This window comes from Cynocephalus volans, chromosome 9 (genome assembly GCF_027409185.1).
Source record: "Cynocephalus volans isolate mCynVol1 chromosome 9, mCynVol1.pri, whole genome shotgun sequence".
Classification (NCBI taxonomy): Eukaryota; Metazoa; Chordata; class Mammalia; order Dermoptera; family Cynocephalidae; genus Cynocephalus; species Cynocephalus volans.
In genome coordinates this window covers 62,674,920-62,692,215 of record NC_084468.1, presented here as the reverse complement: position 1 = coordinate 62,692,215, position 17,296 = coordinate 62,674,920, and positions in this window count along the sequence as shown.

Here is a 17,296-nt window from a genome sequence, read left to right as displayed (position 1 = left end):
AGTTGGGTGTTTTAAGCTAACTAGGAAGAAAATCTTGAGCACATAAATGCCTGAGAAAAAACGTTCCTGGCAAATTGGGGAAGTGTCAAATTAAAAGATCTATGATTTTCATTTTTAAATGCTTTTCATAAAAAATACTATCTTTTTTTATTTGGAATAGTAAATGCTATTTTATAATTTTCTTACTTTAGTTTAACAACTTCCACTTAAAAGTCTTTCATATTTAAAATGTTGGCATCCTTTCAGTGACTGACACTGACTCAACAATAAACAAACGTACTTGAAAATTTTTTTCTTTTGAATTTTTTCATTTGAAAGCATAATGCTCATTATGTTATTACATTAAGTAAAAGAAAATAAGAATGAAGATTATATATTTACTACAAGTATAATTATGCTCTTTAAAAGTAAATATGAAGGGGTATATACTAGAAAAAAATATAGTGATGTGATTACATTTATAGAATTGAACAAGAATTTTTTTCCCCTTGAAGTTTCCAGATATTCTATAATGTAGGTATAGCACTTCAAAAATGAAATAGTATTTTTAAAATAGAAAAATATAGATTCAACAGATTTTCTTAATGTAATTTTCTGATCTCTTTGTTTTTCATTTTATCTGGTGGTCTTGTCAAATTACAAATTATTTCCAGTGTTTACACAGTTACACAATGTATACTGAGAGTTCCAGATGGCTTCTTATAACATAGTTAAAACAATCTTGTTTCTATTAAACACACTTCATGAAAAATTTCAAAAGATAAATGATGCAAATATATTTTGACTGGAAGACCAAACACTTCAGAACACTTATATTTCTTTCTGTTCTCTGGGTATATGTGGTATGGTATATGGCTCTGTAATGCTATGTAAATGGTGAGAAAATTCTGTTGGGTATACAAAATGGGTTGAACAAGGAGTAAGAGAACCTGAGTTCTAATCTCTTTTCTGCTCTAACTTGTCCTGCAATTTGGTAAGTTTTCTAATCTATCTGAACTTGTTGTCATTTGTAAAACCTGGAGAGTATCAGTCTCACATTACAGAGCTGTTAGGCAAAGTTAAAGAGTGCATTAATGTTATTTTAACATTATTGATTCTGAATCAGTGTCCAACCATCCAATAAGAACTAGAATGGTAATTGCAGAAAGTATCTTATTAGCAGCAATATTAAAAGGGCCTAATTCAATTGCACAAGCTTAATGAAAATCAGAGTTTGAGGAGGGAGAAAAAAAGCAGTAAGTTTAGAAACAAAATAATAAAAAGAAGAAAATAAGTTAGAAAATACCACAGCCAATTCAAAAGAAAGGCATGGAGTTTTTCAGAAACATTAGCCTTAATTAACCAAAAACACATGTATTAATTATCTGTTAGTAAATCATGTGGTGCAAAAGCCTTGCCCTGACACTACCTACTAAGAATTTGCAAGTGAATTTTCTAAAATTTCCTGTATTCAAATAAATAATCATTTGTAAAAATGATAATAATAATGCTTCAAAGTTTTCTTTAGACCATTATAAAAAGTTATAAGTTGTTGCTATTGCAACCAGATTGAGAGCCTAAACAGGAATCTAGCAGACTGCTGTCATTCATTTACTAAGACAATACCCCAAATGGTAGTTTAAATTGAAGTGCTCTGCTATCTTTTTCCAGTAATATATATACACATAGCCTTTTGTTCATGGATACCCATCTGTTAAGCTGTTGTAAGTGCTTAGATCATGTTTATGGCTGAATTGAACTAATTATACAGATCTTTGATCGCCGCTTAGTGTATAAGCTTGTGCAAAGAAAGCTACCCAGTTCCGATAGGGGCCAAGAGTCCAGGGCAATCAATGCTACTTCTTGCAGGCAATTATTTAAATATATAAGGCATTTTAAGTGGTACATAAATTATAAGGCAAGAAATTTACAAGACATGCAATTTATATAAAAGAAAATATCACTGTAAAGATTTTTCTTTGACTTCCAGAAATCAGAAATCTCTCATAGTGAGGTAACCCATATACTTATGATATAAAAATATCTTCTTTTCCAAATTCTTATGTTCTTTAGAAAGAACCTAAGGGTGAAGATATTATACATCTAAAAAGAGTGTTTTGCATTACCTTTGTACACTATTAAGCAACCCAAATTATTTTTGTCAGCCAGCCAATATCTCAACCACCTCTGGCTTTCTAGGTGTTTATCCAAATGTTTGTTTTTTCATATCATGTTTACTCCATGGCTATGCTAATTTTTAAACATTAAGTTCTTCTACCTTTGGACTTCAGGGCATTAATAAATGGTAGACATTTTACCAAAGTTTTATATGGGAGGGAAAATATTTCATAGTGTTTGGGCATGGATAATTATAATAAAAGGCCAGCATTTGTTGGGCACTCCTCATGTGTCAAGCACTTGCTTTTACAATTATTATTTTATTTTACCCTCACAGTAAATAAGAAAATTGAGTCTTGGAGAAGTTAGGTAACTTACCCAAAGCCATAGACCCAGTTAATAAAAAAGTCAGGATTCTAACCCAGATCTGACTTAGGTAACTAGCTCTCAGCACTCATCATGCTGTTATTGAAAGAGCAGATTATTAATCCTCACAGGAAAGTCAGTGTTTCAAGAGTGCAGTGCATGCTGAGAAAGACTTGGATGGCATAACCTTTTCAGTTCCTCTTTATATAACCGTTACTTAATTTGTGCCCAGAGCTAAAACCGAATAAGAAGGAGGAAAACAAGAAGAACAGAAAGAATAAGAACAGAAAGAAAGATTGAGAAAAAATAAATTTGGTATTTTTCTTCCCTGGAAAATAAAAGCTAGATTCCAAAAATGTATCATTTGGATCATATCATATTAGTCGTTTCTTAAACTATTGTCTCCCAGGTCCAAACCCATTATTCTTTTTTTCAACTTGTAAAGTGGGGACTGAGACTTTGAAAATTACACTTCTCCTTTGTCAGCTATTTTCTGTTAAAATATGGTAAAGAAGGCAGCAGAAGATTAGAAGGTAGGGAGAAGACGAATATAAATAAGAAAGAAACAACACAGATAAGAGCAGAGGTTGTTGGAATAGACAACAATGAGGCAGCAGAGAAATTCATTAAACAAAATAGATCTTTAAAAACATTAATAGTTTGAAAACTGGCACAATTGATCAAGGAAAAAAGGGAGAAAGTAGAAAAAATTGAATTGAATCAAGAACACATAACTAGAGGTACAACAGAGATAAAGAAAAATGATATGGGTTTCCACCTCCAAGAATGGCAGACCAGGTGAGTTAGCTCTTACATATCAATAAAAATCCTAACACCCAGTAGAAAATAGACTAGAAACAAAAGGAAAATGCAGGATTATTAGAACCTATGATAGAAAACGTCAAAAATACACAAAATAGAAGATAGTATAATGAATCTTGAAGGAATCTAGGAACTAGACATCTGACAGGGCACTAGTATAGCTGCTGGTATTTCTGAGGTGTCACAGCGGAAGACAAGTTCTGAGAACATACAAAAAAGGGAGAAACTGAAACTAACAGCTGCTGCAAGGTAAAAGGCCATTCCTAGGGTAAAGCTGACATAAACAGCCAGCTAACAGGAAGGAGCAAACAAAAACTAGAGAATATCAAAAGTATATTATTTTGTGTGACATTTGTGTCCTCATGTACTGTTTACGGTAATAGCAATAGTGTAAAATCTTTCTGAAGACCAATTGGCAATACGTATCAAGAACCGTAAAAAATGTTCATCCACTTGACATAGTAATCCATACTTTGTAATTTGTTCAAAAATGGGATTTAGAGATGTGCCCCCAAATTTATGGCCATAGTGGTTTATGACAATATTAAATTTTAACTATGTGTATTAACATGCCCTATGCAGGTAAGCTCCTCTTTCCACCGTAGCTCCTTGAGTACTTGCATAAGCAATCATACCTATATAGAATGTCTTTAGCCCAGCTCCAAATTCACCCATTTTAACCAATTTAAGAAAGCATAATTAAGAATTAAGAAGATGAAATTGGAAAGGAAACAGGCGTAAAAAACTCATAGCCATATAATCAACCATATATATTTGAAGGGTTAAATAAGAGTTTAATAAACTTGGGAATAAAGAAAGACCATATAATTAACTTGAGCAAGGATTATTCCCAAATCTTCTCTTCCAGAAAGCCTTCGGACAGCCTATAATGTGGGATAAAATTCATCATGCTTACAATAATCCATAAGGTGATGGTTTGTTTATTTCTCTTATCCCCCACCTGATGATATAAACCTTGAGATTATGGACTGTGTCTTTATCTCTATACCCCCAGCATCTACTCAAAGAAGAATTCAGTAAATGTCTATTGAATGAATTGAAGATGGAAAAAAACAGGGAGAAAGGATATCTTTTCATGAAAAGGGGATTGACTTATAGACATGACCAAAAAAAGTATAGGGATAAATTCATTTATTTTAATAAAAAAATATGAATAGTTGGGTCTCCCAGTTTATGGACAGGTTGAGGCCTGTGCTGAGTTTCTTCCAATCACTTTTCCAGATACACAGTAGGCCCTTCTTCACCCTGATCTGTGCCACAAAAAGCTGACCTGCATAGACTGCATCAATTGAATCCCTTGCCCTCTAGATTCCATAGAGTTCTTCCGTCAATGGAAAGCCTGGTGGCAGATTGGGGTTGGTAGGGGAAGGAGGTAAGGATGTTAATTTCCTTTGATCCCTGCTTGCTGGGTCACTACACCTGTGGGAAGCTTCAGGTCTGGTTGGGCAGACACCTCCATACAGCTACCCTCTCTGTGTCACCTTATCTGCCCCTTCCCCTTACTTCTTCAGGCCTAGGATAATACTGTCTCCCCATTTTGCTAGCCTTGAGATAGTTTGGTTTTCTAAGCTCTGCCCACACATTTGTAAACAGTCCTCTTCTCAAATTACCGAGTTTGAATGTGCCTTCTGATTTTTGCCAGGACCCTGATTACTAGAGACAAAGTTCTGATATTAACCAGTAAAGTTCTAACACCACTAAAGAATACCTATAAAACTCAGATGGACTGGAAGCCTCCCAGGCTCCCAAGCTGGGTTTGGGGGAGGGCTGAGGGCCTCAGCCATGCCTCCTCCCTCCACATCCACATCCAGCCCAGCCACAACCAAGCTGCTGCCAGAAGCCCCTTGGGCTCCCCTGTTGGAATGAGGGGAGTGCCACGGGCCTTGACCATGCTGCCTCCTTCCTCTTTCTCCTACCCTATCTCCCCCTTCCTTTCCTTCTCCCCCTCCCCCAACTGTTCCACAACATCATCTTAGCATGTAAAAATAATTATTATTATTAATAAATGAATCAAATACTTTTAAAAACAAAGATATAATAATGAATATCAAGAAGATCTTTTAAGACATTGTCAATTAGCAGACAAGGGCTAAGTGTTTTACTGTGGGCAAGGGTTAATGCTTTTGGAAATCAGTAACACAAATAATAGAAACTAGCAGAAAACAAGCTACAATCCAGGAAAAATGTTATTATTATCAGTTTTTCCCCACACAGCAATGATGAAATTTAATCTTAAAATTTTAAAGATAATAAGTATTGAGAATCACCAGACAATAAGTGTTTCCATTATGTTATCCATTTTCACATCTGCATTCCCACTACTTAGAATAGTACCCTGTATGTAGGTACTGAGAAGGTGTTTATTGAATGAATTAATCAGGAAGAACACTGTTAACAAAACAGAAAATGTCATCTTACGCTTGCATAAAAGAGAAGATTCCACACTGGGAATAGTAAATGTGGCATATATAAATAATAATATTTATTGTCACTATATAAAAATTTTTAAAAATCAACTTGAAGATGGACCTAGAGAATAGTAAATACTGATGAATAAACAAATGAAAATGATTGGTGAGTACATGGACTAAAATTACTGGACTTTATAAAAAACAACAGGTATCATTTGTTAAGTATCTACACTCTGTCAGTTACTTTACATTTACTAGTTTCAATTTTCACATTCCTGCCCAGTGGAGATAGTCAAGGAAGGCTTTTAGGAGGAGGTGATGTTTCTGTTCACTCAGAAAGAAGGGGCAGGAATAATCCATGAAGATGAAAGGAGAAAATTCCAGGCAGAACATTATCATGTGTAAAATCACAGACAGGATGCATTTCAAGAACTTGAGATATTTCAATACTGACAAGGGATGAAGGTTTACTGGAGACAAAGCAGGATTTTATCCTAATGACCACGGAGGGCGATTATTTCTACATAGAAATGTCATTATTTAGTATTTGTTTTAGGCATGTGTATGCAGCAGCAGTATAAAAATGATTGCTACGAAGACCAAAATAAATAATAAGGGCAACAACTAATTGTACTGTAAGCACATTCAGACACTAGTTCTTATTTTCTTAAGTTGTTATTCTGCTTTTTGCCCCTCTCCTCTATTATACCAGTCTACCTCCTAAGAAAGGCCACCTATGGTTCTGTGCCCGGTCAACTGTTCGGTCTGTCGGGCCGATCCCCACTGGCGTTCATCCCGACCACATCTTTTGAAGTTGTGCACCCTTTGTCTAATCCCCAAACACAGCTCTCCAGCATTCATTGGGACGAGAGTGCCACCTCGTGTTGCTTCACTGACGGTTCAAAATCCCCCACATGCTTTCACTTGAGCTACTTGTGGTTGAGGCCTTTGCAGCTTCCTCTCAGGAGGAACATGGAAGAAAAGATTGTTAAACGTTTTTCCAACTGTGAAAGGAAGCCGGGGGCCGTTTTCAATACAGTAATGGTACTAATGCCTGAGGTTAGTAGATCGGTTACTACATGCTGGAAAACACTTAACCTATTCCTCTAAACGCTATTATTATTTTTAACAGATTTATAAAGTTTTTTAAAATTATGTTAAAAAATAAAATTGAAATTATGATCTAGGAGCTGAAATGGGTTAAGTATAAACCTACCTTGCTCTTTCTTACAGAAGCCCATATTTAATAATAAGTTCTTAGAAAGGATTCCAAGAGATTGTTTAAAGAACATTCCTTGATGGCTGCAAAAGAGGCTACAAGCCTTTGCAAGCAGACCATTTAAACTATTTTTTAAAAATTACTGGGAAAAGACTTTTCCTTAAATTCCTGGAGAAGGAACCTACATGGATTCTTTCTGCCTCCTCCCCATGCTGTTCCAATGGCAGTTTTGCTTTACTTTTCTCCTCTTCTGGCTTCATTTTTTCTCATATTTGTTGCAAAATAAGCTCCAAATATATGGAACTTCACTGATAGTTTCTTAAACAAAGTATAAGCCAATATACTGTCATGCACATCTAAAAATGCCACTGTACACACACAATGAACATATCCCATTTGCTCATTTTTTGAGCAAATTGACGTGCTGCTCAAAAAATAAAAGCTATCTCCATTGAGCATTTTCTGTATATTAATTCATTTAATTCTCAGAAAAAAATCCATTAAATATATTATTCCTATCATTTTAAGATGGGAAACTGAAGCTCAGAGATCATACAAGTTTGCACATCTAGTAAGTGGTACAGTCATTTCAAATCCAGGTCTCTCTGACTCTAAACACCTGTGCCCATAACCATTATGCTTCATTGTTTCTTTTTTTTTTTTTTTAACTTACTCTATCCTAAATTATTTGTTATTATTTGTTATGCTATATATATATTTTTTTTAAACCTCACAATTTGTTGTTATTTTTGTTTTATAGGGTGTACATCTACATTTGTCCTTGTGATTACATTTGTATTGTTCCTTAATCCTTCTTAAGCTTGCTTTCATGATTATTTTTTTCTGGTGAATATCACCCATAAGTATTTCCTTTAGTGAGGATTTGCTGGTGATGAATTTTCTGATTTTTTAAATTTTTTTTTTTTAATTTTATTTTGTCGATATACATTGTGGCTGATTATTGCTCCCCATCACCAAAACCTCCCTCCCTTCTCCCTCCCCCCCTCCCCCAACCATGTCCTTTCTGTTTGCTTGTCGTATCAACTTCAAGTAATTGTGGTTGTTATATCTTCTTCCCCCCCCCTGCGTTTTGTGTGTGTGTGTGTGTGTGTGTGTGTGTGTGAATTTATATATTAATTTTTAGCTCCCTCCAATAAGTGAGAACATGTGGTATTTCTCTTTCTGTGCCTGACTTGTTTCACTTAATATAATTCTCTCAAGGTCCATCCATGTTGTTGCAAATGGCAGTATTTCATTCGTTTTTATAGCTGAGTAGTATTCCATTGTGTAGATGTACCACATTTTCCGTATCCACTCATCTGATGATGGGCATTTGGGCTGGTTCCAACTCTTGGCTATTGTAAAGAGTGCTGCGATGAACATTGGGGAACAGGTATACCTTCGACTTGATGATTTCCATTCCTCTGGGTATATTCCCAACAGTGGGATAGCTGGGTCGTATGGTAGATCTATCTGCAATTGTTTGAGGAACCTCCATACCATTTTCCATAGAGGCTGCACCATTTTGCAGTCCCACCAACAATGTATGAGAGTTCCTTTTTCTCCGCAACCTTGCCAGCATTTATCGTTCAGGGTCTTTTGGATTTTAGCCATCCTAACTGGGGTTAGATGGTATCTCAGTGTGGTTTTGATTTGCATTTCCCGGATGCTGAGTGATGTTGAGCATTTTTTCATATGTCTGTTGGCCATTTGTATATCTTCCTTAGAGAAATGCCTACTTAGCTCTTTTGCCCATTTTTTAATTGGGTTGCTTGTTTTCTTCTTGTAAAGTTGTTTGAGTTCCTTATATATTCTGGATATTAATCCTTTGTCAGATGTATATTTTGCAAATATTTTCTCCCACTCTGTTGGTTGTCTTTTAACTCTTTTAATTGTTTCTTTTGCTGTGCAGAAGCTTTTTAGTTTGATATAATCCCATTTGTTTATTTTTCCTTTGGTTGCCTGTGCTTTTGGGGTCGTAATTATAAAACTCCAAATCATGAGCATATATTAACAACAATCACCTCTTAAGTACAACCCAAACGAATTATGTGCAAGTGTTAGAACTGACACAAATTTGGACAAAAGATGAACATTCAAAGTTTACTGCAAAGCTACAGTACTGGCATAAGGATAGACATATGAGGGTACTTCAAAAAGTTCACGGAAAAATGGAATTAAAAGATAATATAAATCTTTTCATGGTGGGACTCATGGGACTATAAAATGGTGGTAGATACTTTAGATAACAGTCTAGCATTTCCTCCGATAGTTAAACATAGAGTTACCGCATGACCTAGCAATTGCACTCCTAGGTATATACCCAACAGAAATGAAAACATATTTCCACACAAAAACTTGTGCACAAATGTTCATAGCAACATTATTCATAATAGCCAAAAAGTAGAAACAACCCAAACATCCATCAATGATGCATAGACAAACAAAATGTGGCACATCCGTACAAAGGAATATTATTCAATAATAAAAAGAAATGAGGTAATGATACATTCATTGCACAGCATGGGTAAACTTTGAAAACATTACGCTAAGTGAAAAAAACAGTCACAGAGGACAACATATTGCATGATTCCATTTATATGAATTTTTAAGACTGGGAAAATCACAGAAAGCAGATTAGCAGCTGCCTGGGGCTAGGGAGGATGAGGATTTGGGGGGTAATATCTAAGGTATGCAGCATTTCTTTCAGGGTTAATGAAAATGTTCAAAAAATGTGAGGATAGAGGCATAACTCTATAATATACTAAAAGCTCTTGAATTGTACACTTTAAATGAGTGAATTGTATGGCATGTGAATTATATCTCAATAAAACCATTTTTAAAAGTTAGTTATATGTGATGGTCATTCAGGAGTATTTTGTTTTGAACACAGAAGCAGAGAGTCATGCAGTGATTCTGAGATACAGTCAGAAGTCAGACATGAGTTCAAAAACAGCAAGTCTCTAAGCCTCATGCAGCTGCCGTTCAGAAACTTACCTAAGACATTATTGGCTTCAAAAACAGGAGAGTTAGTGAGCAAATAAAGAAATAATATATAAAGTAATGAAACTGCTGCAAAGGTCACCTTGATGATATTAAAGATACAAGTTCATGGAGATAAGTCATTGCCATAGAAAAAAAGGGCTTATTTTAAGGTTCCTTTTGCTATGGGGAGCAGAAAGAAAAATAAATCAATGTTCTTTTGCCACAAATAAAGTATTGGTAAGCTTGGAGGTTTTCAGCTTCTTTAACTAGCCTTAAAATGACAACAACCAATACAGAGTCAAGAAATCATATTACTTTAGGACAAGCCCTACATTGAATTAATCTTTGGAAATAGGGAATTGCTAAGGAATATTGCCATTTAGGGTAGACATTTAATATCCTAATAATAAACAATTTCTTTTTTAAAAAGTATTCATTTTTGGCTTCCTGTCAATATGACAGAATAGACAGTCCCCAGTGTCACTCTCTTCCACAAATCAACCAATTTACAACTTAAATAAAGCAGCAACAGCCAAGCTGGGGCTGCTAGAGCTCAGGGGAAGAGGATGAGAGACTTATGGAGTGCATGAAGGCAGGAGAAGCCACGATGAGAGAAAGAAAAAATCACTCTGACCATTTCATTCTGCAGCTGCTTTAAGGCTGGAGCTGCTGAGCACATTGAGCAGGAGCTGGCAAAAGCTGTGACTGTGCCCTTCGGATGAAGTTGCTTGGAGGCAGCAGGGAAGAAGAGGGCCTTGGTGGCCCCCAGGCCAGCAAGACCACTAATAGGGTTCCTGTGGACCCATATAGGAGCAAGGAGCCACAACAACTGAAAAAAGGAGCCACTCGGGGGCTGGTGAGTCACTGCAAGGGACCAGTGCATCACCCATCCCATGGGAAGTGTTTGGAGCATGGGCAGTGGGGGAGATGGGCCCACCAGGGGAACACTGGAGCACAGCAAGGACAGCTGACCAGCACCCCAATCAGCAAAGGACCACTCAGAGGAGACTGGTCAGGAATATAGAATTGCATGTGGTGCAGTTTGATGAAAAGACTTAGGCCCAGAACAGAGTTTCTATACAACCCAGATCCATCGGGTCTCTGGAGAGCTAGAAGTACCTATAAAGTCAACCATTAAAACCTGAGCTGCACAGAAAGCCTTCCATAGGGGATCAGCAGCAAAGCAGCAATTTAGCTCAACCACACAGCTTAAGTACTGGTCCCCACAGGAAGTTCCCCCATTTTAGAAGTAAGTAAAGAACAAAAAATTAATTCCAGCCCAGGCACACCTCCAGCACCTCAGGGCCCACCTGGGGTACTGAGGTATGGATCTGGGGACTGAACAACCCCCCACAACCAGGCATACCGCCAGCCCCAAGGAGCATGCCAAAAAGTACACCACAGCCACTACAATAACCATGGATGCCACAAAAGCGGCTAGACACCAAAACCACCACGCAGATACTCCGCCAGCCACTGGAGTGCATTGACACAAGGAGAGTCACCAGCAGAGACCAAAGAAAAGAAGAGGATGTCGCTCTCCACAAAGCCCATTCCAAAGTGACAGAAGAAGCATCTGCACTATGATAATATTGGGGGACCTGAACACACCTTTCAGCATTGGACAGATCTTCTAGGCAACAAATCAACAGAGTAACCATTACTCTTTCAGAAGGAGAGAAGAAATCTAGGGTGATCAGAGGTGGGAGTGGAGAGAGAGAAGAAAATAGAGAGATTGGACAAGGGGCATAAAGAATAAGTACGATTTGTAACAATATACATGCTAGTAATATTGATTTGATCAACATATGTCAACGTTGAACACCAACAAATGTATAATCAATTATGAGTCAATAAAAATAAAAATAATTCATTTTTACTTAGAAGAACTATTCAAGCATTCAAAGCAGAAATTGCAAGGAATGTTCTGAGTACATATTTAGGTCAATTTCTTTAATCCCAATTCTATACTTATGTTTTATTTTCAAAGTTTCTTTATAATTTATTTCTATAATGTCTGTGTGTATATATTACTTATATGTGTATGAGTTTTATACTAAATTTTGATTGTAGATTATTGCTTTAAAATTTTAAGTATGGACTGATATTCAATTATTGACGAATTTATATAGTAATTAGTTTTTGCTAGATTATGATACAGGAACAAAAACCCCAGTCTCTCAGGAGTTCATAACAACAAATATGTTGTTACTTTATATGTCAACTGGGGTTTATCTATGTGCTCTACCTTTTCTTCCTTTCTTGATCCAGGTAAAGAAGCAGTCTCCATGTGGAACTTTGTCATTGTTGTGGCAGACGGAAATGAGAACAGGATGGCTCTTAATGCTTCTTATCAAAAACAGCACACATCACTTGTGCTTACATTCCATTGGTCAAAGCGAATTGCCTGGCAAAGCCTGATCACTGAGCCAGTAAGTATAATCTTCCCAAGGGGAAGGGCACCTCTGGTTACATGCCTAAGCCTGACATCACAAGGTGGGTTATTATCAACCTTTCACAGGAAGAACAGCAGATAGATACATAAGAATAATAATTTGTCATCACCATGACTCATAGAGTATGAAAGAAAGATTAGAGATCGTGTCTTTGAATCTCCCAAGTTTGTGGATGAGAAATCAGAGGTCTGGAAAGGGAAAATGATTTACTTAAAGTTATATAACTAATCAGGGCCAAATCTCTGATAAAGAGTCCCTTCCCTCCTTCCCACCACAGTAAAATTCACCTTTTTGTTTATATCAACAATCTGTAAATGAAAAAGGAATAGGATAGGCCATCTTAGCTATGTATTTGTACAAAAGAAAAACACATGACAAGAGTAACTATTTTCAACAAGCAAATTCAAATTTATGCTACTAACTGATGAATACTATGTATAGCTAACAAGGTACTTAAATAGAAAAAGATAAATTATTTCTATTTATTTTGGGAAATACTACAAATCAAGGCTTGATTTGTTCTGATGATAGGCTTAAGAAAATTGTAGAAAAATGTTAATAATGCAGATTAAACTTTAAAGTGTGTCATGTCACATTGTGAGTTGTACAAAGAAGTCACACACGTGATTGACAAAAATGTGAAGTTCTGACATCAGTCTTTGTTTTTTCACTTCCATCTTACTTGTTAACATAAAGAAACGTATCAACCAACATTTGTGATGAACCACGCCTCTTTATCACTTGCAACCATAGGGAAGCTATGAGTACAAGAGTATGGTAAAAATCAATGAAAGAATTATTTGAGAACCAATGGCTGTATGGAATTCACAATAAATACCAGTACATATTTCATTATTATTTGTAAGTTGTGTGCTATACATCCTTCATATCAATAAATTTTATAAGCTTTTATATATATATATATACACATACTTTTTTATGTATATATATTTATTATCTTCATTAGATATTTGTTTTGAAGCCAAAAGGAAACATACTGTATAATTACTTTTAAAAAGTCACATTTTGTTTTAATTTTACTTTTTCTATTGGTTATGAATATTCATGGGGTACAAAGCTGACCATCACCACTCGTGCCCAAAATGTGTTAGCCAGATGGATACTCTCAAATGAGATCAGCATGCCCATTACCACAAATTGAGATTATACCCCGTGTCCCCCACTCAATTAATCACTGACCTCCCTCCCCCTCCCCCTTACCCCCACCCTATTTTGTATCCCTAGGTGTGTTCTCTCCCTCTGCAAGTACAGCATACCACTGTGGTCTTTCTTTCCTTCCTTCTTTCTCTCTTAACTCGCACTTATGAGTGAGGACATATATGCATACTTTTTTCAGAGAGCTGGTTGTTAAACATTTACCAGAAAGCACTAGGAATAGAGAAAACTTTTTATATTCATCAAATGCTTTTACATTTATGCGTTTAAGTACCTACAAAGTGTAAGGATCTGTTTCTAATTCCTATTTTAAATACAAAGATGTAGTCTCCTCAAGGAGTAAAAAATCCAACAGAGGAAATAATTGGCATAAATATAACCATAGTGAAAAGCAGTATGAGTAGCCAAAAAAAGTAGAAAATGTGGTAATGAAGCAATGTGCCAATGCACTTTTGTCAGAAATGTCAAATCTAATATTAGAAATGATTTACATGGGTACTTGAAAATATTCATGGAAAAATGGCATTGAAACATAATATGAATCTTTCCATGAACTTTTTGAAGATCCTTATATGTTCCTAGACATTAGAAAAGTTTTATTATAAACTAATAATTGGAATTAGTATTTATCACAGTGCTTTGTGCATAGTAAATAATCGACATACCTCTCTTGAATTGTACTAAAGGTAAAATCTGCCAGAAAAAATAAATATCTGTATGGGGAAAAACTGGCAAGGATTGGGTGAAAGAAGAGGCCCACTGGTGATTCAGTAGAAAAAGAGCAAGGGCATGGAGGGAAGGAGATATTCTAACAGGCACATCTGTGGTAAGACAGGGTAGGGCCCCAGAGGGTGGCTGGCATCCTCAGAAGTCCTTGGAACTAGGCTCTAGTTTGAACAGCTTCCTCAAAGGAACAGGGCTAAGGGGAAAGAAAAAGAGAGAAATCAATTTTTTCTGGCCCCCAAGTTTCAGTTCGCCTGAAAGACAAACTTTAGGCTCCTTTTCAGGACTTTTGGTTTTGTACATTTCATGAGATTTCAGGGGATTCATTGACTCTCCTCTTAACACATTCTCATCTCCTGCAGATATTTTTTAAACCCACAAATAGAGAATAGGATTTAAATGCAGATGGATGGTTGAAATTCAAATAAGCTTCAGATTAAATGAAACCAGACAGCAAAGAAGTATCAGTGATGGATTCTCAGATTTTTCCTGATTTTGATGGGATGAACAGATAAAAAGAAAAAAGCTTGAAGAAACTGAAGAAGGGAGACTGCTAAAGCGGAATCTCAGAACAAGACAAAACTCTGAGTCGTCACATCTTTGACCTAGAAAAAAAAAATTGTGGGCTAAGATATTTTGTGACATAAATGCAGTGATAGCTTAGGTTTTATAAAGGTTTTTTTGTTTTGTATCACTTTTCAAACTAAACACGGTCGCAGGGAGTTTAACTGAAGTATCAAAATGAGTAGATCATTTTATTTCCTTGATTTCAGCATCTATTGTTTTCTTTTGTAATGTGGTACATGGAAATAAGATGTTGTAATGTCTACAGTATACTGTGTTTAAAAGATTAGCTTACATAAATAACTGAATTCTTTAACTTGTTAAAAATGAATAAAAATGTCCTCGACAGTTTAAAAAACAAAAAAGTAAAGTACTGTATACTAAAACCTGTGAAATGCACCCAGAGTGCATGTAGAGGGAAACATAAAGTTTTAACTGCATTAAGGGGAGAACAGGAGGGAAGGGAAAACTAAATTTGTTCAATAAATATGCAAATTACAGAGAAAGGAGAGAAAACCCAACAAAGTAGTGGGAAGGAAATAATAAAGCTACACCCAGAAACTGCAGAAATAGCAAAGAATAGAAAAGAATAAAAAATCTGAAAGCTAGTTATTTGAAAAGGCTAATAAAATAAATAAGCTTTTAGCAATCAGGGGGAAAAAAGATAAAGAAGTCGCAAAAATAACTTCATTAGGAATGAAAAGGAGGGCCTAAATACAAATGAAGGGGGAATTCTTAAAATCATCAAATAATAGTGTAAGTTTTACCACTACTTTTTATGTTTTATATTATTTACTTTGTTTATTTCAATAGATAGTACTTTCATATGGTTCTAAACTCAGAATACTTCAGGTGTATAAAGTAAAAATCTCTCTCCCATCATATCCTCCAACTACCCCGAATCTCTCCCAAAGGCATCACAATGTTATCGTTTACTTGTGAATACTTCCAAAGACACTTTTTTTAATCTACTAGTTAATACAAACATGACTTCTCTTACCCTTTTTCTCACACATAAAATAAATGTAACTAGTAAGTTTAAAAGATTTTTTCCTCACAAAAATATACAGGTGTATCTCACAAAACCTTCAGGAAACAGATAATTTCTGTCTTATACAAGTTGTTTCAGATAATAGAAAATGAGGGGGAGTTACCTATGGACACCAGTGGGGGTTGCCTCATACAATACCTCTTCCAGCTCCATAGAGCAGGCAGAAGCCATATAAACACTGCACTTCCCAGAATCTCTCTTGCTCAGATACTAGATATAATTTGGGCTCTGCAATAGATCCAACTTTACTCATGTGAAACTTTAATTTGGAAGTGAATTAAATGAGAAGGGGGTCAGGGTCAGGGCATCCATTTTGCCACAGTGGGTTGTGACAAACTCGGTGTGAGTCCTGAGCCAGCAGCCGGTCAACAGCATCCTGACTGCAGGTAGCTTCCTGATTAGAAAGAGGTGATGTGGTTTTGCAGCTGCTAACTAGAAAATCTTCTTCTACTTTTATTTTTAACTGACACATAATAATTGTGCATGCATATGGGGTAGAGTGAGATGTTTCGATACATTACGTAATGATCAAATCTGCATATTTTGCATTTCTTTCATCTGAAACATTTGTCTTTTCTTTGTGGTAAGAATATTCAAAATCCTCTCTTCTACCTATTTTGAAATATACCATATAATATTGTTAACTATAATCACCCTTCTGTGCAATAGCACACCAGAACTTATTTCTCCTATAGAACTGTACCTGTTAACCAACCTGTCCCCTCCCTTCCCCAGTCTCTGTTAACTACCAACCTTTCTGCTCTGTATTTCTGTGAAATCAGCTTTTTTAGAAATCGTATATGAGTGATATCATGCAGTATTTGTCTTTCCGTGCCTGGTTCACTTCACTTAATGTCTTCTAGGTTCATCTATGTTACGACAAATGACAGGATTTCATTCTTTTTTATGGATGAATAGTATTCCATGGTGTATATACACCACATTTTCTTTATCCATTCATCTGTTGATGGACACTTGAGTTGATTCCATATCTTGGCTATTGTGAATACTGCTGCAGTAAACGTGGGAATGCAGATATCTTTTTGACATACTGATTTCATTTATTTGAGTATATGCCCAATAGTGGGTTTGTGAGATATCCCCTCACTCCAGTTAGATTGGCTATTTTTTTTTTGTACATATATATACATTTTTGTGTGTCTGGCCAGTACAAGGATCAAAACCCTAGACCTTGGTGTTACAGCACTGTTCTCTAATGAGCTGAGCAAACCGGCCAGCCTCTCATATGGCTGTTATTGAAAAGACAAAAGATAACAAATGCTAGTGAGAATGTGGACAAAGGGGAACTCTTATACACTGTCGGTGGGAATACAAATTAATATAGTCCCAATGGAAAACAGTAGGGAGGTTCCTCAAGAAATTAAAAATAGAACTACAATAAAGA